This window comes from Delphinapterus leucas, chromosome 14 (genome assembly GCF_059928025.1).
Source record: "Delphinapterus leucas isolate spDelLeu-1000000601 "Yukka" chromosome 14, BTC_Dleu_Yukka2, whole genome shotgun sequence".
Lineage (NCBI taxonomy): Eukaryota > Metazoa > Chordata > Mammalia > Artiodactyla > Monodontidae > Delphinapterus > Delphinapterus leucas.
This window is the reverse complement of record NC_143142.1, coordinates 51,365,047-51,392,214: the sequence shown is the minus strand read 5'-3', so window position 1 is coordinate 51,392,214 and position 27,168 is coordinate 51,365,047. Positions and strand designations below refer to the sequence as shown.

The following is a 27,168-nucleotide window of genomic DNA, read 5'->3' as shown; positions in this document are numbered from 1 at the left end:
AGAGGTATGCTGGTTTCTTCAGGGATACTTTATGTTTTTTGAATTTTTTAAAATTAACCTTTCACAAGGCAATATTCCACACCTTTGTAATAAAATATGCATGTGGTTTTTACATCAAGAACTTTTGCAATAATCAGAATGTCTTAAATATGGAAAGTCCTATACTTTATGGGTTCCCAGTTATGATCCAAGACAGAAAAATATCGAATTTTTAAAACAAAGGTTTCACCTCTTCATTATCAAATAAGGCACAATTTATTTTGATTTAGATCTTTTTCATACTTCTATTTAAACCCTGTCAATAAAATAAACAACATATATACTGCTTAAATATTGCACTAAACATACATAGGTGATTTTACTTTTTCCTGGTGCTAATACCCTGCAATCTTCAGTAGCATACAAATAACTGGACTGGAATTTTTAAATGGCATTAAGATAAAAAAAGGTTTGCACATTTATTCTTAGTTCAAAAAGGGGTTATAAAGTAAAAAACACTGACCAAAAATATGTATCTTTAATGCTTAACTCTGAGAGGTATTCCAACTCAATACTATCAAAAATGGGTGGTGTCTGATAAGAGCACAGAGGGGGGAAAAAAACCTAAACATTAAAACTTACCTTAAAATGACAACCCTAATTTTCATGTTACTCTGTGAACAGAGATGTTAGCTCTGAATTTCTGTCACTGGTGATTAATTCTCCAAAGAGAGTACAACACATTTTATTCTATAAGATCACACAGGGATATGTGTTAGTGAAATCCACAGGGAAGCCAAATCTTTTCTTTGAGCATCTAAATTTATTTCCTCCCACACCTGTACTCCACCAGAGCAATTTCTGAATAACATGAACTCCACAGCCTTTCCTTTGTTGCTAGCTTTCTGGTGGAGATATTAAGATCAATGAAATAACAGAATGAAAATTAGAATTTTGAATGTTCAAGAGTTGACTGCATCTTGTCTTTGAATTAATTTGTGTGAAAGTGCAGGGCATATAGTAATGTTCAAAAAATAGCTTTATTTTTTCTTGCTTATCATGACATTCCAATCATTTTCCCGACTCCTATTATTTACATTTAGCATACTACTAGGCTCATGTATGGGACTCAGGACCTTCTTTCTACGAGCATAATCTCTAATACTGATACAATTACAAGGAATCCACACAACTAAACAAAGAACAAATATGCACATACGTAGAGGATTTATAATCTGGTCTCAGGTTAGCCTGCTCCCTTGTTGCCATCTCTTTACAATGCCTTCGCTATTCTTGTCATTATCCTCAACCACATTTATACTAACATCTTTCACAGTAATTCCCCACTGCCTCTTAAGTTTTTTCTAAAATTGTCAAACATTTGAACCATTAATTCATTCTATCATCCAAATCACTCCTCTTCAATCTATCAACTGGCTTCTGAAACACCTTTGCTAGGAAACTGTTCCAGATCAAGTACACCCCCAAACTGTAAATCAGAAAACCACGTACATATGGTGACTGTGGCAAAGCATGCTTATTTCTCTGGGCATCACTACTCCCACTCATAAACAAAAAAGGCTAGACAATTTTAAAAATTCCTTCCAGCTTAAGTTCTATAATTTCCTTTACTATACTATAAACATACTGGAACTATATATATGTCCTTTACAAATATGGAGAGCATTTGTAAAGAAATAAGAAAGAAGTTAACAAACATCCGGTCAGGGTACAAGGCATACAATACTGTAATCTATGCAAAAGCTACAGCCATAGGATGAAAGAGGCAGTGGAAGAGGATGACAAGAGAAATATTAAAAAGTGTAACGATGCAAAATTTCGCATGAGGTTAACGTAAAACAAAAGAAGTGATGAATCTGTAGGATTATGCATAAAAGAAAGATGAAATAGGTAATGCTATATATTGTAAGGAGAGAATAAACACTGTCAAGGTGAGAAAATATGTGGCAAGTTCTCTCCCTGTTTAGATTGGTCAAATCTTAAAGATGAGACTGAAGAGGAAAATCCATAAGCAGATAAGAGAAGATTTATTTTCATTTACTTATTAAAAAATATTAACTGAATGCCTACTATAGGAAAAAATAATCACAGTAAGTTTGTCCAGTTATGGGATATCCGAAAGGAACCTCACAATGGCCCCTTGTCATTTCAATTCCATTCATAAAAGCCAAATAAATATGAGGAATGACCCAAAGATTTGTTTGTTCAAGAAAGCAAGGCTTCCAAGGTCATAAAAACAGTAACAACAAAGTACACTGCCACATTTACCTAACATTAAAGTAAATGAAGAAAGTATGTCTAGAGACTGCCAGGTCAGAACATATACCCCAGCATTTACTTACTCCCTTTGTCAAACCTGAAGAAAATCCATGAAAACTCTAGGGATCACTGACGGCAAAAAATGCTTGTACATATATTCAATAATGCCAGTGGCTATGATGAGCTTCTCCCAAAACTTAAAGTGCTCTATCCAGAAGAACCACTCTTTCCTAAATTTAGTTTCTAGAGATATTTGAAAATTTTGTTGCTACACTATTTAAACAGGGCTTTTTTAAAAAAAAAAAAGAAAATCTTTTCTGTTACGCTGCTATGATTAGACTACCTATTAGCAATTATTATGCTCTGGAAGGCTATAAACTTAACAAGCTGTGTTAAGCACAAAAGGCAACACTTCTATAGGCCTATCTAAAGATATGCATGGCTTCTCTGTGGTCTATTAGCATAGTTAATAGGAGCAAGTGTATTAATACAGCCTTTAAATGCAAAGGACTTGCCAATAAAACAAACTCAAGATTTTATATCCACTCTGAAATATGTCTTCCTGTTTAATTTATGTTCAATAATATTTCCCATGAGGTGTATGTATGAGAAATTATCTGGTATCATGATCTACATTTTTTATCAAAGCATTCTCAGACCACAAAGTAACATAAAAATACCTAATCCTCTATCTCATTTAGAGTACAGCAATAAGCTAGTTAACAAAATGAGAATGTAAACACAAAAAAGGGAAATATTTGACTAATAGGATAGAAAAGTTGAAAACTCTGGTCAAGAGGATATTCCCAGTGTTGGTTTGTTAATTATTTACAAGGAGGACAATAGTCTGTTCATAAAGAAATAATCATTTCAGCATTTATTTAACATCTCAGAGTATTTCTCAATTATGTCCACAAACTGCACTCTTATCTAACAAGGAATGATAATTCATACACTTAGAGTTGGGTGGTTTGGCTAAAAACCATGGCAAAAAACCTGAGTTTCCTTGAAGGCTTATGTTTTAGCTTAAACATCCCTGCACATTCTGTATTTTTCTCCATAAAACAATCTTTTCTGTTTTAATATAAAAAGTTTCCCCATACCCATCTATTCTAAAATTTTTAGTAAAACTAATGTTCTAGGAAGAGATTTATTTTATGGCTTTACATATCCCCAATGTTCTTCTAGGTACTCCAGAAATGTCTTTCTAATGTGAAAGACAAGGTCAAGGCAACGAAGCTTCTATCCCAAAGAGAATTAGTTAGAGCTCACCAATGGTCAACCAGATAAATTTCTTTCCCTGATTGATATCTCACATTTGGAAGCAGAGAATGCTGGTAGCATTCTATAAATTCTCAATATTAACTTAGTGGATAAGATTTAGAGAGATTAGATGTCCTAGATTTCACAGGACATCTAGCAGACAGAAAGGGATATACTGTTTTTAAGCAAATGTAAATGCATGGTGAAAAAGAAGAGCTTTCATCATTAAAAAAATATATTTATACAAATATATATATATATATATGGCAGTGAAATCATCTTAATGCCCTCTTTACAAATTTTAACATTTGACTGTAATTTAAAATGTACTGTCTAAAGGAACAAAGGTGCTTTAAGAAACGAGAAACACAGCAATCTATGTCAAAAGAGCTCTAAGAACTACAAAACAACAGCAAATGAATGTAGATGCAAAAATCCTCAACAAAATACCAGCAAGCACAATCCAGGAACATTTAAAAAAAAAAAAAAAGGATTATACATCATGCCTAACTGGAATTTAACCCAGAAATGAAAAGTTGGTTTAATAATCAAATATCAATTAATGTAATATACCATATCAATAAAATAAAGGACAAAAACCACATGATCATCTAAATAGATGCAGAAAAGGGTTTAAAAAAATCCAACAATGATTCATGATTTAAAAAAAAAAAAAACCTCAGTAAATAGGAAGAAAAGGAAACTTCCTCAACCTGAAAAAGGCCATCTACGAAAAACCCACATCTAATACCATATTTAATGGTGAAAGACTAAGTGCTTTCCCCCTGTGATCACAAACAAGTCAAGGATGTCTGCTCTCGCCACTGCAAGTCAACTTTGTATTAGAGATTATAGTCAGGGCAATTAGGTAGGGAAAAGAAATAAAAGGTATCAAGGTATCTAGATTCTAAAGAAAGAAGTCAAACCATCTCTATTTTATGTGACACAATTTTGTACACAGAAAATCTAAAAAATCCACTTAAAAACTATTACAACTAATAAAGGAGTTCAGCAAGGTTACAGGATAAAAGATTAATATACAAAAGTCAACTATATGTTTATACAATGATAGTGAACAACCCCCAAAAGAAATTAAGGAACCAATTCCATGTACGTCTGCATCAAGAAAAATAAAATACAAAGGAATAAATTGAACAGAAGAAGCAAGACCTGTACACTGAAAACTATGAAAACATTGTCAAAAGAAATTAAACACCTGTATTAATGGAAAGACATTCCATGTTCATGACTGGAAGACTTAACATTGTTAAGATGGCAGTACTCCCCACATTGATCTTCAGATTCAACTCAATCTCTATTAAAATCTCAGCAGGTTTATTTGCAGAAATTAACAAATTGATCCAATCCTAAAACTCATATGGAAATGAAAGGGACTCAGATAACCTAAAATATTCCTGAAAAAGGAGAAAAAGATGGGGATCTCACCCTTGCCAATTTTAAAACCTACTACAAAACTACAATAATCAAGAGTGTGGTACTGGCATAAAAACAGACATATAGATGAATTAAACATAAACACTCATTTTTATAATAAACTGATTTTTCAACCAGGGTAACAAGAAAATCAAAGGGAAAGAACAGTCTTTTCAACATGCACTGCAAGGAGAACTTGCTATCCACATGCAAAAGAATAAAGTTGGGCCCCTATAACTCACAGCATTTACCAAAATTAACTCTAAATGAATTAAAGACCAAGATGTGAGAGCTAAAACTATAAACTCTTGGAAGAAAATATTGGCATAAATCTTCACAACCTTGAATTAGGCAATGGTTTCTTAGATATGACACCAAAAACACAAGCAACAACAACAAAAATAAATTGGACTTCATCAAAACTTAAAAACATTTGTGCTTCAAATGACACCATCAAGAAAGTGAAAAAACAATACACAGAATGGGATCAATTTTTGCAAATAATATATCTGATAAAGGACTTGTAAATGGAATATATAAAGAACATTGAGAACATGACAATAAGAAGACAACCCGGACTTCCCTGGTGGCACAGTGGTTAAGAATCCACCTGCCAATGCAGGGGACACGAGTTCGAACCCTGGTCCAGGAAGACCCCACATGCCGCGGAGCAACTAAGCCCTGTTGCCACAACTACTGAGCCTGCACTCTAGAGCCCACGTGCCACAACTACTGAGCCTGGGTGTCACAACTACTGAAGCCCGCATGCCTAGAACCTGTGCTCCGCAACAAGAGAAGCCACTGCAATAAGAAGCCTGTGCACCACAACGAAGAGTAGCCCCCACTCGCCGCAACTAGAGAAAGCCTGAACACAGCAACGAAGACTCAACACAGCCAATAAATAAATAAATATTAAATAAAAAAAGAACCCAATTTAAAAGGATCTGAATAGATATTTCTTCAAAGAAGATACACAAATAGACAAAAAGTACATGGAAATATGTTCAACAACATTAGCCATTATGCAAAAGGACAGATAAGAACCTTCACAGATTTCTGGTGGAAACATAAAACGGTGCAGCCTCTCTGGAAAACAGTCTGGCAGTTCCTCAAAAAGTTAAACAGAGTTACTATTTGACCCAGCATTCCTAGACATGTACCCAAGAGAAATGAAAATGTATGTCCACACAAAAACTTACACATAGGGCTTCCCTGGTGGTGCAGTGGTTGAGAGTCCACCTGCCGATGTAGAGGACACGGGTTCGTGCCCCGGTCCGGGAAGATCCCACATGCCGCGGAGCGGCTGGGCCCGTGAGCCATGGCCATTGAGCCTGCGCATCCAGAGCCTGTGCTCCGCAACGGGAGAGGCCACAACAGTGAGAGGCCCGCGTATCACAAAAACAAAAACAACAAAAAAAAAACCTTACACATATATGTTCACAGCAGCATTATCCATAATAATAAAAAGTATAAATAACTCAAATGCCATCAATAAATGAATAGATAAGTTAAATGTGGTACTGCCTATAAAATTTAATATTATTTGGCAATAAACAGAAATGAGATACTAATACACGCTACCACAGAAATAAACCTTGAAGTTATCATGCTAAGTTAAAGAAACTAGTTTAAAAAGACTACATATTATATAATTCCATGTATATGAAATATCCAAAATAGGCAAATTCATTGAGACAAAACTAAAGAGTGGTTGTCTAGGGCCAGGAAGGTTGGTGAGAAGTGAGGAGTGACTGCTAATGGGTACAGGATTTCATTCTGATGTAATGAGAATGTTCTAAAATTGATTGTGGTGATGACTGCACAACTCTGTGAATACACTTTAAAAAAACTGAAAAATAAATCAAAGGAATCCAAATTGGGAAGAAAGAAGTAAAACTGTCACTGTTTGCAGATGATATGATACTATACATAGAAAATCCTAAAGATGCCACCAAAAAACTACTAGAACTCATCAATGAGCTCGGTAAAGTTGCAAGATACAAAATTAATATTCAGAAATATGTCACATTTCTATACACAAACAATGAACTATCAGAAAGAGAAAATAAGGAAAAAAATCCCATTTACAATTGCATCAAAAAGAATAAAAAACCTAGGAATGAACCAACCTAAAGAGGTAAAAGACCTGTACTCAGAAAACCATAAGACACTGATGAAAGAAACTGAGGACAACACAAACAGATGGAAAGATATGCTGTGTTCGTGTATTGGAAGAATTAATATTGCTAAAATGACCGTATTACCCAAGGCAATTTACAGATTCAATGCAATCCCTATCAAAACACAAAGGACATTTTCACAGAACTACAACAAATAATTTTTAAAAATTGTATGGAAACACAAAAGACCCCGAATAGCCAAAACAATCTTGAAAAAGAAGAACAGAACTGGAGAAATCACACTGCCTTACTTCAGACTATACTACATAGCTGCACTAATCAAAACAGTATGGTGCTGGCATAAAAAAAGACATTTAGATCAAAGGAACAGAATAAAGAGTCCAGAAATAAACCCATACACTTATGGTCAGTTAATCTACAACAAAGGAGGCAAGAATACACAATGGAAAAAAGACAGTCTGTTCAATAAGTGGTGCTCGGAAAACTGGACAACTACATGTAAAAGAATGAAATTAGAACATTCTCTAACACCATACACAAAAATAAACTCAAAGTGGATTAAAGACCTAAATGTAACACCAGAAACCATAAAACTCCTAGAAGAAAATACAGGCAGAACACTCTTTGACATAAATCGTAACAATATTTATGGATCTATCCCCTAAAGCAGAAGAAACAAAAGCAAAAATAAACAAACGGGACCTAATTAAATTTAAAAGCTTTTGCACAGCAAAGGAAACCATCTACAAAACGAAAAGACAACCTACCGAATGGGAGAAAATATTTGCAAATGATATGACTGATAAGGGGTTAATATTCAAAATGTATAAACAGCTTATACTCAACATCAAAAAAGCAAACAACCTGATTAAAAAATGGGCAGAAGATCTGAATAGACATTTTTCCAAAGAAGACATACAGATGGCTTACAGGCACATGAAAAGATGCTCAACATTGTTAATCATCAGGGAAATGCAAGTTAAAACCACAATAAGATATTACCTCACACCTGTCAGCATGGCTACCATCAAAAAGAACACAAGTAACATGTACTTCTGAAACTTATACAATATTGTACATCAACTATACCTAAAATAAGAAGTCTGAGATGAAAGGTGGAATGCATGATTTCCCCTAAAATTAATATAATAGTTAAGTCATCAAAAATGGAAATGACAAAAATGAATCTGAATACAGGAAGAAAGATCAGGTATAGAGAAAACTGATAAAAAAAACATGTTGCTTTAAAAGAATAAAACACATTTTCCAAGGAACAAAGCATAAGAGGCAGCATGATATATAATACTTAAAGCTGTGAGATGTCTGACAATTTAAATTCATGTTTAAATTTGAACCCCCCAAGAGTTAACATTCTAATATTCACTGGTTATTTCTTTCAGTTCAAGTATATACTCATTTTATGAAGCAGCCATAATAATTTTCTTTTTTTTTTTTTCGGTACGCGGGCCTCTCACTGTTGTGGTCTCTCCCGTTGCGGAGCACAGGCTCTGGACGTGCAGGCCCAGCAGCCATGGCTCACAGGCCCAGCCGCTCCGCAGCATGTGGGATCTTCCCGGACCAGGGCACAAACCCGTGTCCCCTGCATCGGCAAGCGGACTCTCAACCACTGTGCCACCAGGGAAGCCCCATAATAATCTTAATACCAAAATCTAACAAGGACTTATGGAAAACAAAAATTATAGTCCAATCTATCTAATAAATATAGCGGAAAAAATCCTAAAAAACAATTAGCAAAGCAAATCCAGTGTTACAAAAAGAAAATATATCCAAGTTCAGTTTAGCCCAGGAAGGCAAGATTTATTTAAGAGTTGAAAATTAACTGATGTAATTCACCATATTAATAGAATAAAGGAGAAATCTTATATAATCACCTCTAAATGCAGAAAAGGCATTTGTCAAACTTCACCTTATTCATAATAAAAACTCTTCTACAATCTAGGAACTGAAGGAACTTCTTCAATCTAATAAAGAACATCCATGATAAACCTCCAGTATCGTATCTATGAGGATGAAAAAAGAGCACTTTGTCCCTTTCCTTGTACTTTAGGAATAAGGCAAGAGTGTCAACTATTACTACCTCTATTCAATAATGATTGGAGGTCCTAGCCAGTGCAATAATGCAAGAAAATAAAATAAAATGCATACAGATTGGAAATAAGTAAAATTTTATGTGCCAATGATATGACTGTTATGTAAACAATATTAAGGAATCAGAGAAAATATATCAGAACAAGTAAATTTAGGAAAATCACAATGTTACTGCTGTAGCCAGCCTCTAAAATGGGTCCTGGTGATCCCTGTCTCTTGCTATTCATGTCCTTCTTTAATTCCCTCCCCTTGAGTATGGACTGACCTAGTGATTATCAAAGTTAACTGAATGTAACTTCTGAAACTAGATTACCAAAATATAGTGACTTCTGTCTTGATTGCTCTTGCTTACTCTGATGGGAGCCAGTTGCCAAGTTGTAATCTACCATATGGAAAGGCCCTTGAAACAAGAAACTAAGGGAGGCCTCTAGCCAATAGTCAACAAGGAACTGAGAAACTCAGTCTCAGGAAGACATAACTGGAAATTGTAGGAAGGAGAAGTAATACATGTGATGGTAGAAAGTTTACCAACATCCTTAGAAATGTGGAAAGGAGGAAATGTGCCTAATGAACTGGGTAACTAATCTAAGGAGATTTCCAAGTAAAGTGTTGAAAGTGCTGCCTGGTTGCTGCCTGGTTTCTTCCTGGTGTTTACAGTAAATTGGGAGAAGAGAGAGATAAGTTAAAGGAAAGACTATTAAACCAAAATGAGGCAGGATTTTCATAGTTTCAAAAATTCTCAGCCTCTCCAGAGAACAAAACTGCTAAAATTAAGAAATGTCTTCTGAGTAGATTTCAAAACCAGGACACTGCCAGGAAAAACAAGCTCTGGAGATAAAGACTAGGTAATAACTTCTGTTGAAGACCTCAGAAACATCAAAGTTGACGCCTCAATAGAGTCAAACAAAAAGCACTTTGAAGACATTAAGGTTGGGTCTCACAAATTCTCTCAAACAATGGGGCCTCTGGGAAGCTTACTAGTATTTTAAATGGCTAAAATTTTGTGATAATGTTAGGCAGCCATAGATAACTAATACAGATTTTAACATTAATCAGTCACTTTAAGCTCCTCATCAGATCATTCCACCTGCATCTGCTGCTTTATCTCTTTCCAACATGTTGTTTTCTCTTGCCTTTTCGTATACTCATAGTTTTATTAATATCTGGATATCTTGGGTAGGACAGTAGTAACTGAGGCAAATAATTTCTATGCTTGGTAATGAGCAGACTTTTCCTTTGGCCAGGTGTTTAGGGTAGAGGTTGTATTTATCTAATCACATGTTAGGCAGGTTTAAGGTTTACTGTTGCTACGGTTACCCTCAGTACACCACAGGCTTCAAATTCCTCTAGGCATAATCACCCCCTCAAGTGGACCAGATGTTTTCCTCAATGTCTGCTCCACCCTTAGCTTTCAGTCTTCCCCTCTAGAGGGTCTGTCTCTTGTGAGGTTCTCATTAGTATTCAACTGCTACTTTTTTTTTTTTTTTTTTTTTGCGGTACGCAGGCCTCTCACTGTTGTGGCCTCTCCCGTTGCGGAGCACAGGCGCCGGACGCACAGGCTCAACGGCCATGGCTCACGGGCCCAGCCGCTCCGCGGCATGTGGGATCTTCCGGGACCGGGGCACGAACCCGTGTCCCCTGCATCGGCAGGCGGACTCTCAACCACTGCGCCACCAGGGAAGCCCTCAACTGCTACTTTTATTAGACACTTATTAGTCTAGGGATGGGGGTCTGGATTGGAGTGGTATTCTCTATTATTCTAATTAGGCTTGTGCTAATCAGACTGTATGCCTGAGTCTTACAAGTGCTCTTGTCTCTCCTCCATAGTTCTGTGATCAGCATGTAACCCTGCCCTCCCACCAAGTTATTTTCTGCTTACCCCCAACTTCAGTGTTGTTTTTTTTGATCTTTTTTCTTTAATTTATTTTTTTTATACAGCAGGTTCTTATTAGTTATCTATTTTATACATATTAGTGTATATATGTCAATCCCAATCTCCCAGTTTATCCCACCTCCACCACCCGTTTCAGTGGTTTTTACCAGTGCCATATAGGCTACATTTTACAGAATCCCTCTTCCTAAACTTACGGTTTTTGTTACATAGCAAAAATACAGAAGGATCCATGAAATATTTTGCGCACTTTCCATAACAACTGTTGTTCCTCCTCCCAGGCCTGTACCAGGAGGGATGCTTTATCAGGACTCTCATCAAGTGGGGCCTATGGAGAAAAAGTTTGCAAGAGAGTTCAAGCTGCCCCTATACTTGCTGCCCTAGGGGGCTCCCTATTCTTACCTGCCCACATCTGGCCTCTACCAATTTGTTGCCTATTGTAGCTGAAATGTTCTTACCCATTTCCAGAGGTGTCTGCCCCATGTAAGCTAGTGCTCACACCTCATCTTTCCCTGTAGGCACAGGTCTCTCCTGAGATTTTGAGTTAACTGGTTGAACTGAGCGTTCTGTTTCAAGAAATGTCCAGAGCTGGCAGTTTGTTCCACATTTTTTTTTTTTTTTTTTGCGGTACGCGGGCCTCTCACTGCTGTGGCCTCTCCCGTTGCGGAGCACAGGCTCCGGATGCGCAGGCTCAGCGGCCATGGCTCACGGGCCCAGCCGCTCCGCGGCATGTGGGATCTTCCCGGACCAGGGCACAAACCCATGTCCCCTGCATTGGCAGGCAGACTCTCAACCACTGCGCCACCAGGGAAGCCCTCCACCTTATTTTTAAGTGTAAGGTTGGGAGCAACATTCTTTACAGTCATGTAGACTTAACTACATAATTATTTATACATATTTATATATTAGTTTTTGCTCCTGTTAAATTAAACAAGGAGGCCATTAGACTGAGGTGCTTCTCGTACCTTAGCAGCCTACTTAAGCAAACCAAAACCTATGCCTATAATGTGCCAAGATTAAGAAGTCAAAACCCAGGACTTACCTGGTGGCGCAGTGGCTAAGACTCTGTGCTCCCGATGCAGGGGGCGTGAGTTCGATCCCTAATCAGGGAACTAGATCCCACATGCTGCAACTAAAAGATCCTGCATGCCACAAGTAAAAGATCCTGCATGCTGCAACTAAGACCCAACATAGCCAAATAAATAAATATTTTTTAAAAAAAGAAATAAAAACCCAAGAACAACCTGTCACAAACAGCCACCTAGGTTTTCCCAAAGAAGGCAATTGGTTAAGCTACAGCCAATCAAATACTTTCCTTGCTTTGCTTCTGAGCTTGCTTTATAATAAAGTCTTTCCCCTCACTCTTGTGTGTAGAGGGCTCCCAACGACTTCCGGTTCAAGGCTGCCCTATTTGAGTTTTGCTCAAATAAAGTCTTAAAAATGTGATATGCCTCAATTTATTTTTGAAAACTCTTATTTTTCTCCCAATTTTCAAAGCTGGAACAATTTTAGCAACAAAATAACTATAACATTAGATTATAACCCATAGAACTATGATATTTATTAATGTTAAAAGATAACCTGAGGCATTATTACATTATCCACAGGAGCTAGGAAAGAGATTTTTACAGAGAAGGGGTGGAAGCCAAGCAAGGAGAGTATTTTCCTGGCTACAGTGTAAGCAACTGCCTTATTTAGGAAAGCCTAGGTGGCTGTTTGTTATGGGTTGTCCTTAGGTTTTGATTTCTTAACCTTGAGGCATTAAAGGTATAGGTTTCCGTTTGCTTATTTAGGCTGCTAAAGCATTAAAGCCTCCTCAGGCTAATGACCTCCTTATTTAATTAATTTAATATTACTTTAAAAGGAGAAAAATAGCTTCACAGTGAAAAAACCTGGCAGAAGCTACCTTAATCATGTGATCAAGGTTAATACCATCAGTAAAAAGACATATTAATTTCAGGTAGCCCCTGCTATGACATACTGGAAAAGCACATCACTTCTGTGGTATTCTTGCCAAAAATGCATAATCTGAATCTAATCAAGAGAAAACACTAGACAAATCCATATTGAGAGACATTGCACAAAATATGTGATTAGTGCCAAGGTTATGAAAGACCAAAGAATTATCACAGATTAGAGAAAACTAAGGAGATGTGACAACTAAATATGATGCAAGATACTGAACTGGATCTTGGATTAGAAAAATGTTATCAGTGACATGACATTGGTGAAATGTGAATAAAATCTATAGTTTAGCTGACAGTACTACATTACTGTTAATTTCTTAGTTTAGATAACTGTACTATGATAATGCAAAATGTTAACAGTATGGAAAGCTGAGTAGAGAATATATGGAAATTCTATCCTCATAACTTTTCTGTAAGTCTAAAATTATTTCAAAATAAAAAGGTTAAAAAGAAACAAACTCAACCTAAACATAAACAGAGTGTGTATGGGAAGTAGGGAGAGTGTCAAAGAGGGGTTTTACTTTATTGCAGTTTTTTTTTAATAAGATAATTTTAATATTTGTGTAATTACATTAAAATTAGGAGGAAAGGTATACCATAAAGTGAATAAAGATGCAATTTCTGGCTCTGTAAGAGCGAATATAAAGTATCACTCAATATTATCCAATTCCCTTTGTTGTGTCCTAATCAATTAATTTAAAAACTACTAGAGAGACCTTCAAGATGGCAGAGGGGTAAGACATGGAGATCACCTTCCTCCCCACAAATACATCAGAAATACATCTACTTGTGGAACAACTCCTACAGAACACCTACTGAATGCTGGAAGAAGACCTCAGACTTCCCCAAAGGCAAAAACTCCCCATGTACCTGGGTAGGGCTAAAGAAAAAAGAAAAAACAGAGACAAAAGTATAGGGACAGGACCTGCACCTCTGGAAGGGAGCTGTGAAGGTGGAAAGGTTTCCATGCACTAGGAAGACCCTTCACTGGCGGAGACAGGGGGTGGCGGAGGGGGGAGCTTCGGAGCCGCAGAGGAGAGTGCAGCAACAGGGGTGCGGAGGGCAAAGCAGAGAGATTTCCACACAGAGGATCAGTGCCAACCAGCACTCACCAGCTTGAGAGGCTTGTCTACTCACCTGCCTGGGTAGGTGGGGGCTGGGAGCTGAGGCTTGGGCTTCGGAGGTCAGACCCCAGGGAGAGGACTGGGGTTGGCTGCGTGAACACAGCCTGAAGGGGTTAGTGCGCCACGGCTAGCCGGGAGGGAGTCCAGGAAAAAGTCTGGAGCTGCCGAAGAGGCAAAAGACCATTGTATCGGGGTGTGCGAGGAGAGGGGATTCAGAGCACTGCCTAAACGAGCTCCACAGACAGGGTGCTAGCCGCGGCTATCAGCACAGATAGTAGAGACAGGCATGAAACCCTAAGGCTGCCAGCAAGAAGCCTGTGTGCAAGCACAGGTCACTAACCACACCTCCCCTCCGGGGAGCCTGTACAGCCCACCACTGCCAGGGTCCCATGATCCAGGGACAACTTGCCTGGGAGAACGCACGGTGAACCACAGGCTGTTGCAATGTCACTCCGGCCTCTGCCACCTCAGGCTCGCCCCGAGTTCTATGCCCCTCCCTCTCCCGAGCCCGAGTGAGCCAGAGCCCCCTAAACAGCTGCTCATTTAACCCCGCCCTGTCTGGGCGGGAACAGATGCCCTCAGGTGACCTACACGCAGAGGCGGGGCCAAATCCAAAGCTGAGCCCCTGGAGCTGTGCTAACAAAGAAGAGAAAGGGAAATCTCTCCCAGCAGCCTCAGGAGCAGCAGATTAAATCTCCACAATGAACTTGATGGACCCTGCATCTGTGGAATAACTAAACAGACAACAAATCATCCCAAAATTGAGGGGGTGGACTATCAGAGCAACAGTAGACTTAGGGTTTGCTGTATGCGAATAACTGGTTTCTGGTTTTATGTTTATCTTAGTTTAGTATTTAGAGTTTATTATTATTGGTAGACTTCTTTATTGATTTGGCTGCACTCTTCCTTTTTTTTTTTTTTTACATATATATATTTTTCCTTTTTCTCTTTTAGTGTGTATGTGTATGCTTCTTTGTGTGATTTTGTGTGTATAGCTTTGCTTTTACCATTTGTCCTGGGTTCTGTCCATTTTTTTTTTTAAAAATATAGTTTTTAGTGCTTGTTATAATTGGTGGATTTGTTTCTTGGTGTGCTTTCTCTCTTTTTTTCCTTCTATCCTTTTTCTTTTTTTCTTATTACTTTTTAACTATTTTATTTTTAATAATTTTCTTAATTTTTTTATTTTAATAACTTTATTTCATTTATTATTTTTCTTTCTTTCTTTCTTTTCTTCTGAGCCATGTGGCTGACAGGGTCTTGGTGCTCTGGCTAGCTGTCAGGACTATGCCTCTGAAGTGGGAGAGCCAAGATCAGGACACTGGTCCACCAGAGACCTCCCAGCTCCACATAATATCAAATGGTGAAAGCTCTCCCAGAGATCTCCATCTCAACGCTAAAACCCAGCTCCACTCAACAACCAGTAAGCTACAGCGCAGGACACCCTATGCCAAACAACTAGCAAGACAGGAACACAACTCCACCTATTAGCAGAGAGGCTGCCTAAATTCATAATACGGTCACAGACACCCCAACAAATACCGGTGGACACGGGCCTGACCACCAGAAAGACAAGATCCAGCCTCATCCACCAAACACAGGCAATAGTACCCTACACCAGGAAGCCTACACAATCCACTGAACCTTAGCCACTGGGGGCAGACACCAAAAACAATGGGAACTATGAACCAGCAGCCTGTGGAAAGGAGACCTGAAACACAGTAAGTTAAGCAAAATGAGAAAACAGAGAAAACCACAGCAGATGAAGGAGCAAGGTAAAAACCCACCAGACTAAACAAATGAAGAGGAAATAGGCAGTCTACCTGAAAAAGAATTCAGAATAATGACAGTAAAGATGATCCAAAATCTTGTAAAAAGAATGGAGAAAATACAAGACATATTTAACAAGGACCTAGAAGAACTAAACAGAAAAGAAACAATGATGAACAAAACAATAAATGAAATTAAAAACTCTCTAGAAAAAATCAGTAGCAGAATAACTAGGAGAAGAAAAGATAAGTGACATGGAAGATAAAATAGTGGAAATAACTACCACAGAGCAAAATAAAGAAAAAAGAATGAAAAGAAATGAGGACAGTATTAGAAACCTCTGGGACAACATTAAACGCACCAACATTCGAATGATAGGGGTCCAAGAAGAAGAGAAAAAGAAAGGGACCAAGAAAATATTTGAAGAGATGATAGTTGAAAACTATCCTAATATGGGAAAGGAAATAGTAAATCAACTCCAGGAAGAGGAGAGAGGCCCATACAGGAAAAATCCAAGGAGAAACATGCCAATGCATATTAATCAAACTATCAAAAATTAAATAATTGATATTATTAAATAATATTAAATAATAATAATTAAATAATTGGTAATTGATATTTATAGGACATTCCATCCCAAAACAACAAAATACACTTTATTCTCAGGTGCTCATGAAACATCTTCCAGGAAAGATCATATCTTGGGTCACAAATCAAGCCTTGGTAAATTTAAGAAAATTGAAATCATATCAAGTGTCTTTTCTGACCACAGTGCTATGACACTAGATATCAATTACAGGAAAACATCTCTAAAAAATACAAACACACAAAGGCTAAATACACTGCTTAATAACCAAGAGATCACTGAAGAAATCAAAGAGGAAATCAAAAAATACCTAGATACAAATGACAATGAAAACACGATGATCAAAAACCTTTGGGATGCAGCAAAAGCAGTTCTAAGAGGGAGGTTTATAGCAATACAATCCTACCTCAAACAAGAAGAAACATCTCAAATAAACAACCTAAACTTATACATAAAGCAATTAGAGAAAGAAGAACAAAAAACCCCCAAAGTTAGCAAAAATAAAGAAATCATAAAGATCAGATAAGGAATAAATGAAAAAGAAATGAAGGAAACCATAGCAAATATCAATAAAACTAAAAGCTGCTACTTTGAGCAGATAAACAAAATTGATAAACCATTAGCCAGATTCACCAAGAAAAAAAGGGAGAAGACTCAAATCAATAGAATTAAAAATGAAAAAGGAGAACTAACAACTGACACTGCAGAAATACAAAGGATCATGAGAGATTACTACAAGCAACTATATGCCAATAAAATGGACAACCTGGAAGAAATGGACAAATTCTTAGAAAAGCAAACCTTCCGAGATGGAAACAGAAAGAAATAGAAAGTATTAACAGACCAATCACAAGCACTGAACTTGAAACTCTGATTAAAAATCTTCCAACAAACAAAAGCCCAGGACCAGATGGCTTCACAGGCAAATTCTATCAAACATTTAGAGAAGAGATAACACCTATCCTTCTCAAACTCTTCCTAAATATTCAGAGGAAGGAACACTCCCAAACTAATTCTATGAGGCCACCATCACCCTAATACCAAAACCAGACAAAGACGTCACAAAAAAAGAAAACTACAGGCTAATATCACTGATGAACATAGATGCAAAAATCCTCAATAAAATACTAGCAAACAGAATCCAACAGGACATTAAAAGGATCATACACCATGATCAAGTGGTGTTTACCCCAGGAATGCAAGGATTCCTCAAATACGCAAATCAATCAACGTGATACACCATATTAACAAACTGAAGAATAAAAATCATATGATCATTTCAATAGATGCAGAAAAAGCTTTTGACAAATTCAACACGCATTTATGATAAAAAACCCTCCAGAAAGTAGGCACAGAAGGAACTTACCTCAATATAATAAAGGCCATATGACAAACCCACAGCCAACATCATTCTCAATGGTGAAAAACTGAAACCGTTTCCACTAAGATCAGAAAAAGACAAGGTTACTCACTCACACCACTATTATTCAACATAGTGTTGGAAGTTTTAGCCACATCAATCAGAGAAGAAAAAGAAATAAAATGAATCCAAATCATAAAAGAAGAAGTAAAGCTGTCACTGTTTGCAGAAGACATGACACTATACATAGAGAAGCCTAAAGTCTCTACCAGTAAACTCCCAGAACTAATCAATGAATTTGGTAAAGTAGCAGGACACAAAATTAATGCACAGAAATCCCTTGCATTCCTATACACTAATGATGAAAAATCTGAAAGTGAAATTAAGAAAACACACACAATTGCAACAAAAAGAATAAAATATCTATGAATAAACCTACCTAAGGAGACAAAAGACCTGTATGCAGAAAATTATAAGGCACTGATGAAAGAAATTAAAGATGATACAAATATATGGAGAGATATACCATGTTCTTGGATTGGAAGAACCAACATTGTGAAAATGACTCTACTACCCAAAGCAATCTACAGATTTCAATGCAATCCCTATCAAACTACCAATGGCATTTTTCACAGAACCAGAACAAAAATTTCACAATTTATACAGAAACACAAAAGACCCTGAATAGACAAAGCAATCTTGAGAAAGAATGCTGGAGGAATCAGGATGCTGGACTTCAGACTATCGTACAAAGCTACAGTAATCAAGACACTATTGTACTGGCACAAAAACAGAAATATAGATCAACGGAAATGGATAGAAAGCCAGAGATAAGCCCATGCTCATATGGTCACCTTATGTTTGAAAAAGGAGACAGGAATATACAATGGAGAAAAGACAGCCTCTTCAATAAATGGTGCTGGGAAAACTGGACACCTACATGTAAAAGAATGAACTTAGAACACTCCTTAACATCGTACACAAAAATAAACTCAAAATGGATTAAAGACCTAAATGTAAGGCCAGACACTAAAACACTTAGAGGAAAAAAAAAGGGAGAACACTCTTTGACATAAATCACAGAAAGATCCTTTTTAACCCACCTCCTAGAGGAATGGAAATAAAAACAAAAATCAACAAATGGGACCTAATGAAACTTAAAAGCTTTTGCACAGCAAAAGAAACCATAAACAACACGAAAAGACAGCCCTCAGAATGGGAGAAAATATTTGCAAACGAAGCAACTGACAAAGGATTAATCTCCAAAATATATAAGCAGCTCATGCAGCTCAATATCAAAAAGACAAACCACCCAATCAATAAATGGACAGAAGGCCTAAATAGACATTTCTCCAAAGAAGATATACAGATGGCCAACAAACACATTAAAGGATGCTCAACGTCACTAATCATTAGAGAAATGAAAATCAAAAACTACAATGAGGTATCACCTCACACCCGTCAGAATGGCCATCATCAAAAAATCTACAAACAGGGCTTCCCTGGTGGCACAGTGGTTGGGAGTTCGCCTGCTGATGCAGGGGACACGGGTTCGTGCCCCGGTCCAGGAGGATCCCACATGCCACGGAGCGGCTAGGCCCGTGAGCCATGGCCGCTGAGCCTGCACGTCCAGAGTCTGTGCTCCGCAACGGGAGAGGACACAGCGGTGAGAGGCCCGCGTACTGCAAAAAATAAATAAATTAATTAATTAAAAATAAATTTAAAAAAAATTTTTTTTAAATCTACAAACAGTAAATGTTGGAGAGGGTGTGGACAAAAGCAAACCCTCTGGCACTGTTAGTGTGAATGTAAATTGATACAGCCACTATGGACAACAGTATGGAGGTTACTTAAAAAACTAAAAGCAGAACTACCATACGACCCACCAATCCCACTACTGGGCATATACCCTGAGGAAACAATAATTGAGAAACACTCATGCCCCACAACGTTCACTGCAGCTCTATGTACAATAGCCAGGACGTGGAAGCAACCTAAGTGTCCATCGACAGATGAATGGATACAGAAAATGGGGCACATATATACAGTGGAATATAACTCAGCCATAAAAAGAAATGAAATTGAGTTATTTGTAGTGAGGTGGAAGGACCTCAAGTCTGTCATTCAGAGTGAAGTAAGTCAGAAAGAGAAAAACAAATACCGTATGCTAACATATATATGGAATTATATTTTAAAAAAAGGTTCTGAAGAACCTAGGGGCAGGACAGGAATAAACACGCAGATATAGAAGCAAGAACTAAAATCCTGCAGCCTGTGGAACAAAAACCACATTCATAGAAAGACAGACAAGACGAAAAGGCAGAGGGCTATGTTCCAGATAAAGGAACAAGATATAACCCCAGAAAAACAACTAAATGGAGATAGGCAAGCTTCCAGAAAAAGAATATGAGATAGGCAAGCTTTCAGAATAATGATAGTGAAGATGATCCAGGGCCTCGGGAAAAAAATGGAGGCAAATATCGAGAAAATGCAAGAATTATTTAACAAAGACCTATAAGAATTAAAGAACAAACAAACAGAGATGAACAATACAGTAACCGAAATGAAAACTACACTAGAAGGAAGCAATAGCAGAATAACTGAGGCAGAAGAACGGATAACTGACCTGGAAGACAGAATGGTGGAATTCACTGCTGCGGAACAGAATAAAAAAAAAGAATGAAAAGAAATGAAGAAAGCCTAAGGGACTTCTGGGACCACATTAAACGCAACAACATTCACATTATAGGGGTCCCAGAAGAAGGAGAGAGAGAAAGGAACAGAGAAAATATTTGCAGAGATTATAGTCGGAAACTTCCCTAACATGGTAAAGGAAATAGCCACCCACGTCCAGGAAGTTCAGTGAGTCCCATACAGGATAAACCCAAGGAGGAACACGCCGAGACACACAGTAATCAAATTGGCAAAAATTAAAGACAAATTACTGAAAGCAGCACGGGAAACACGACAAATAACATACAAGGGAATACCCATAAGGTTAACAGCTGATTTCTCAGCAGAAACTCTACAAGCCAGAAGGGAGTAGCATGATATACTTAAAGTGATGAAAGGGAAGAACCTATAACCAAGATTACTCTACCTGGCAAGGATCTCATTCAGATTCGATGCAGAAATCAAAAGCTTTACAAACAAGAAAAGCGAAGAGAATTTGGCACCACCAAACCAGCTCTACAATAAATGCTAAAGGAACTTGTTTAAGTGGGTAACACAAGAGTAGAAAAGGACCCACAAAAGCAAAGCGCAAACAATTAAGAAAATGGTCATAGGAACATACATATCGATAATTACCTTAAAAGTGAATGGATTAAATGCTCCAACCAAAAGACACAGGCTGCCTGAATGGATACATAAACAAGACCCATATATATGCTGTGTACAAGAGACCCACTTCAGACCTAGGGACACATACAGGCGGAAAGTCAGGGGATGGAAAAAGATATTCAATGCAAACGGAAATCAAAAGAAACTTGGAGTAGCAATACTCATATCAGATAAAATAGACTTTAAAATAAACAATGTTAGAAGAGACAAGGAAGGACACTACATAATGATCAAGGGATCAATCCAAAAAGAAGATATAACAATTATAAATACATATGCACCCAACATAGGAGCACATCAATACATAAGGCAACTGCTAACAGCTAGACAAGATGAAATCGAGAGTAACACAATATTAGTGGGGGACTTTAACACCTCACTTACACCAATGGACTGATCATCCAAACAGAAAATTAATAAGGAAACACAAGCTTAAAGGACACAAAAGACCAGATAGATTTAATTGATATTTATAGGACATTCCATCCAAAACCAGCAGATTCCACTTTCTACTCAAGTGTGAATGGAACATTCTCCAGGATAGATCACATCTTGGGTCACAAATCAAGCCTCAGTAAATTTAAGAAAACTGAAATCATATCAAGCATCTTTTCTGACCACAACGCTATGAGATTAGAAATCAATTACAGGGAAAAAAACGTAAAAAACACAAACACACGGAGGCTAAACAATACGTTACTAAATAAGCAAGAGATCACTGAAGAAATCAAAGAGGAAATCAAAATATACCTAGAGACACATGACAATGAAAACACGATGATCCAAAACCTATGGGATGCAGCAAAAGCAGTTCTAAGAGGCAAGTTTATAGTTATATAAGCCTACCTCAAGACAGAAGAAAAATCTCAAATAAACAATGTAATGCTACACCTAAAGGAACTAGAGAAAGAAGAACAAACAAAACCCAAAGTGAGCTGAAGGAAAGAAATCATAAAGATCAGAGCAGAAATAAATCAAATAGAAATAAAGGAAACAATAGCAAAGATCAATAAAACTAAAAGCCGGTTCCCTGAGAAGATAAACAAAATTGATAACCATTAGCCAGGCTCATCAAGAAAAAGTGGGAGAGGACTTCAATAAAATTAGAAATGAAAAAGGAGAAGCTACAACAGACACTACAGAAATACAAAGCATCCTAAGAGACTACTACAAGCAACTCTATGCCAATAAAATGGACAACCTGGAAGAAATGGACAAATCCTTAGAAAGGTATAACCTTCCAAGACTGAACAAGGATGAAATAGAAAATATGAACAGACCAATCACAAGTAATGATTGAAACTGTGATTAAAAATCTTCCAACAAACAAGTCCACAAACAGATGGCTTTACAGGTGAATTCTATCAAACATGTAGAGGAGAGCTAACACCCATCATTCTCAAACTCTTCCAAAAAACTGTGGAGGAGAGAACACTCCCAAACTCATTCTATGAGGCCACCATCACCCTGATACCAAAACCAGACAAAGGTAGTACAAAAAAAGAAAACTACAGACCAATATAACTGATGAATATAGATGCAAAAATCTTCAACAAAATGCTAGCAAACAGAATCCGACAACAAGTTAAAAGGATCATACACCATGATCAAGTGGGATTTATCCCAGAGATGCAAGGATTCTTCAATAAACGCAAATCAATCAATGTGATACACCATATTAACAAATTGAAGCATAAAAACCATATGATCATCTCAATAGATGCAGAAAAAGCTTTTGACAAATATCAACACCCATTTATCATAAAAAACCCTCTAGTAAGTGGGCATAGGGGGAACCTACTTCAACATAATAAAGGCCATATATGACAAACCCACAGCAAACATCATTCTCAATGGTGAAAAACTGAAAGCATTTCCTCTAAGATCAGGAACAAGACAAGGATGTCCACTCTCAGCACTCTTATTCAACATAGCTTTGGAAGTTCTAGCCACTGTAATCAGAGAAAAAAAGAAATAAAAGGAATCCAAATTGGTAAAGAAGAAGTAAAACTGTCACTGTTTCCCGATGACATGATACTATATATAGAGAATCCTAAAGATGCCACCAGAAAACTATTAGAGCTAATCAATGAATTTGGTAAAGTTGCAGGACACAAACTTAATGCACAGAAATCTCTTGCATTCCTATACACTAATGATGAAATATCTGAAAGAGAAATTAAGGAAACACTCCCACTTACCATTGCAACAAAAAGAATGAAATACCTAGGAATAAACCTACCTGAGAGACAAAAGACCTGTATGCAGAAAACTATAAGACACTGATGAAAGAAATCAAAGATGATACCAACAGATGGAGAGATACATCATGTTCTTGGATTGGAAGAAGCAATATTGTGAAAATGACTATACTACCCAAAGCAATCTACAGATTCAATGCAAGCCCTATCCAATTACCAATGCCATATTTTACGGAACTAGAATAAAAATCTTAAAATTCGTATGGAGACACAAAAGACCCCAAATAGCCAAAGCAGTCTTGAGGGAAAAAAACGGAGCTGGAGGAATCAGACTCCCTGACTTCAGACTATACTACAAAGGTACAGTAATCAAGACAATATGGTATTGGCACAAAAAGAGAAACACAGATCAATGGAACAAGATAGAAAGCCCAGAGATAAACCCATGCACCTACGGTCAACTAATCTATGACAAAGGAGGCAAGGATATACAATGGAGAAAAGACAGTCTCTTCAATAAGTGGTGCTGGGAAAACTGGACAGCTACATGTAAAAGAACGAAATTAGAACACTCCCTAACACCATACACAAAAATAAACTCAAAATGGATTAGACACCTAAATGTAAGATCGGACACTATAAAACTCTCAGAGGAAAACATAGGAAGAACACTCTATGACATAAATCACAGCTCGACCTTTTTTGATCCACCTCCTAGAGTAATGGAAATAAAAACAAAAATAAACAAATGGGACCTAATGAAACTTCAAAGCTTTTGCACAGCAAAGGAAAGCATAAACAAGACGGAAAACAGCCCTCAGAATGGGAGAAAATATTTGCAAATAAATCAACGGACAAAGGATTAATCTCTAAAATGTACTGGCAGCTCATGCAGCTCAATATTAAAAAAACAAACAACCCAGTCCAAAAATGGGTAGAAGACCTAAATAGACATTTCTCCAAAGAAGACAAAAAGATGGCCAAGAAGCACATGAAAAGCTGTTCAACATCACTAATTATTAGAGAAATGCAAATCAAAACAACGAGGTATCACCTCACACCAGTTAGAATGGGCGTCATCAGACGATCTACAAACAACAAATGCTGGAGAGGGTGTGGAGAAAAGGGAACCGTCTTGCACTGTTGATGGCAATGTAAATTGATTCAGCCACTCTGGAGAACAGTATGGAGGTTCTTTAAAAAATTAAAAATAGAATTACCATATGATCCAGTAATCCCACTACTGGGCATGTTCCCAGAGAAAACCATAATTCAAAAAGACACATGCACCCCAATGTTCATTGCAGCACTATTTACAATAGCCAGACCATGGAAGTAACCTAAATGCCCATCGACAGACAAATGGATAAAGAAGATGTGGTACACATAAACAATGCAATATTACTCAGCCATACAAAGGAACAAAATTGGTTCATTTGTAGAGACGTGGATGGATCTAGAGACTGTCATACAGAGTGAAGTAAGTCAGAAAGAGAAAAAGAAATATCATGTATTATCGCATATATGTGCAACCTAGAAAAATGGTACAGATGAACCAGTTTGCAGGGCAGAAACTGAGACACAGATGTAGAGAACAAACTTATGGACACCAAGGGGGGGAAAGCGCCGGGGTGGTGGTGGTTGTAGTGTGATGAATTGGGTGATTGGGACTGACATGTATACACTGATGTGTATAAAACTGATGACTAATAAGGACCTGCTGTATAAATAAATAAATAATATTAAATTTTTAAAAAAAGACGCCGATGTAGGGAATAGACTTGAGGACACGGGGAGGGGAAAGGGTAAGTTGGGACGAAGTGAGAGAGTGGCATGGACATATATACACTACCAAATATAAAACCGATAGCTAGTGAGAAGCAGCCACATAGCACAGGAAGATCAGCTCGGTGCTTTGTGACCACCTTGAAAGGTGCAATAGGGAGGGTGGGAGGGAGATGCAAGAGGGAGGATATATGAGGATACATGTATATGTATAGCTGATTCACTTTGTTATACAGCAGAAACTAACACACCATTGTAAAGCAATTATACTCCAATAAAGATGTTAAAAAAATAACAACTACTAGAAAATATTCAGCACAGTATATGATAAGAATTGATTACCTCTTCCACAAATGCTTTGAAAAAGTAGATCATCATGTAGCAAATACTCAATAATTGTTTTTCAATAAAAACTGGGTAATTAATATGGTTAGAATAAACACTTTCAGTTATAAAGTACTAACCTGATAATACTCAAATCTCAAATGCCATAATTCAAGCTATAGTTCCAATTTTGAGACACCAATCTAATAAAATAGTTGTATAAGAATTTCTGGTAATCTATGCTCTTCACTCTTCCCTTAGTTCAATGTTTTCCTTTCGCCTGTTGATTTCAGATGTAAGAAATCTGAATCCATTAAAACAGGCATATAAAAAAAAGAGAATAATCAGCATATATAAAGACTCTTGGTAAAAAAATAAAAATTGCCTGAGAAAAGAATGAAAAGCTACTGCATATACTTACGTATCACATGTACCTACAATTGTGGCCTTTCAACTTTTCATAACCAAACTGTGGCCCAAGCATAATTCTGAGTAGGTCAAGCAGGCATAATTCTGCATAGATCCAGCAGGGTCAGAGGAGCCTGTCCACATTCAAATGGCACTGTGCATGCTTCCAGAGGCCATGCAGAAGGGAGGAAAAAAATGCTATAGAAAAATTAACCTCTTTTAGGATGAAGTATCCGGCCAGAACCAAGAGAAAGATTGTACGCTAGTCACTCAAAAACTGTTCTTTCAATTCTAGAGCTCAGAATCGACAATGTGAGAATGCATTTTGGCATATTAACTGTTCTACAGCATCAAGATACACTAAAGTTCAGAGAATGCCTTTCTACCTAAAGCAATTTAAAAATTCCTTAACTTTTCTTGAAATTTACTATATAATCCATTATAAATTATATTTATACCCCGCCCCAAGTCCATAAAGGCTTCAAATGGGAAGAAAAAAAACTGAGTCACTGAAAAATTAAAGTCTAACCTTCTTATTGTACTGCAACGTACATTTAATTATGACCCAAAATTATGATTGGTTTCAAAAAATAAAAGACAGGAATAAATATAAAATAATGATGAACTACTCATTTTACAATGGGAACCTAATGGTGCTACACTTTCTATTTTTCTTCTGAGAAATGTTAAGTAGAAATAGCAAACTGTCCTCTAGGAAAAATCGGAGTATCTGAGCCTAAAAAAGAACCCTGTCCTCAAATGAGTTAGCACACAGGTATTCACTAGGTTACCATGCACTATGTGACAGTGTGGGCTCAGAACATGAAATAGTGGAGGTTTTCTAAGGCTTCTTAGAATATGGCTCATATACATCAAAAACTGCAATTGTAGCCAAGATTATTTTAAAACTTTTTTTTCCCTTTAAAGAATGAGCTATAGTACGGTTTGTGCATTAGTCTATGGTGCCCCTGCCCATCTTAAAAAGTCTCAGTAAAAAAATGCAAATGCGTAAATAAAGAACTGTCACCATCTTTCAGCACAAGCTACAATATTTTGCAGAGCCATTCATTTTTCAAGTCCTCATAAATGAACTACTTTTCCCATCCATGCAAACAATTCATTAATTTTACTGTAAAAGACTTTCTGAGGTCACTTAATTCAGCAATCTTGAACAAAAAGAATTTTCTCTAACCTAATGCCTCTTAAA

General features: G+C 37.1%; 1 protein-coding gene across 12 annotated transcripts in view; it reads right to left on the bottom strand.

The window, feature by feature from the left end:
- Positions 1-27,168, bottom strand: part of KIAA1328 (KIAA1328 ortholog) — a 370,157-nt gene that overhangs the window by 315,758 nt on the left and 27,231 nt on the right. The window lies entirely within an intron of this gene.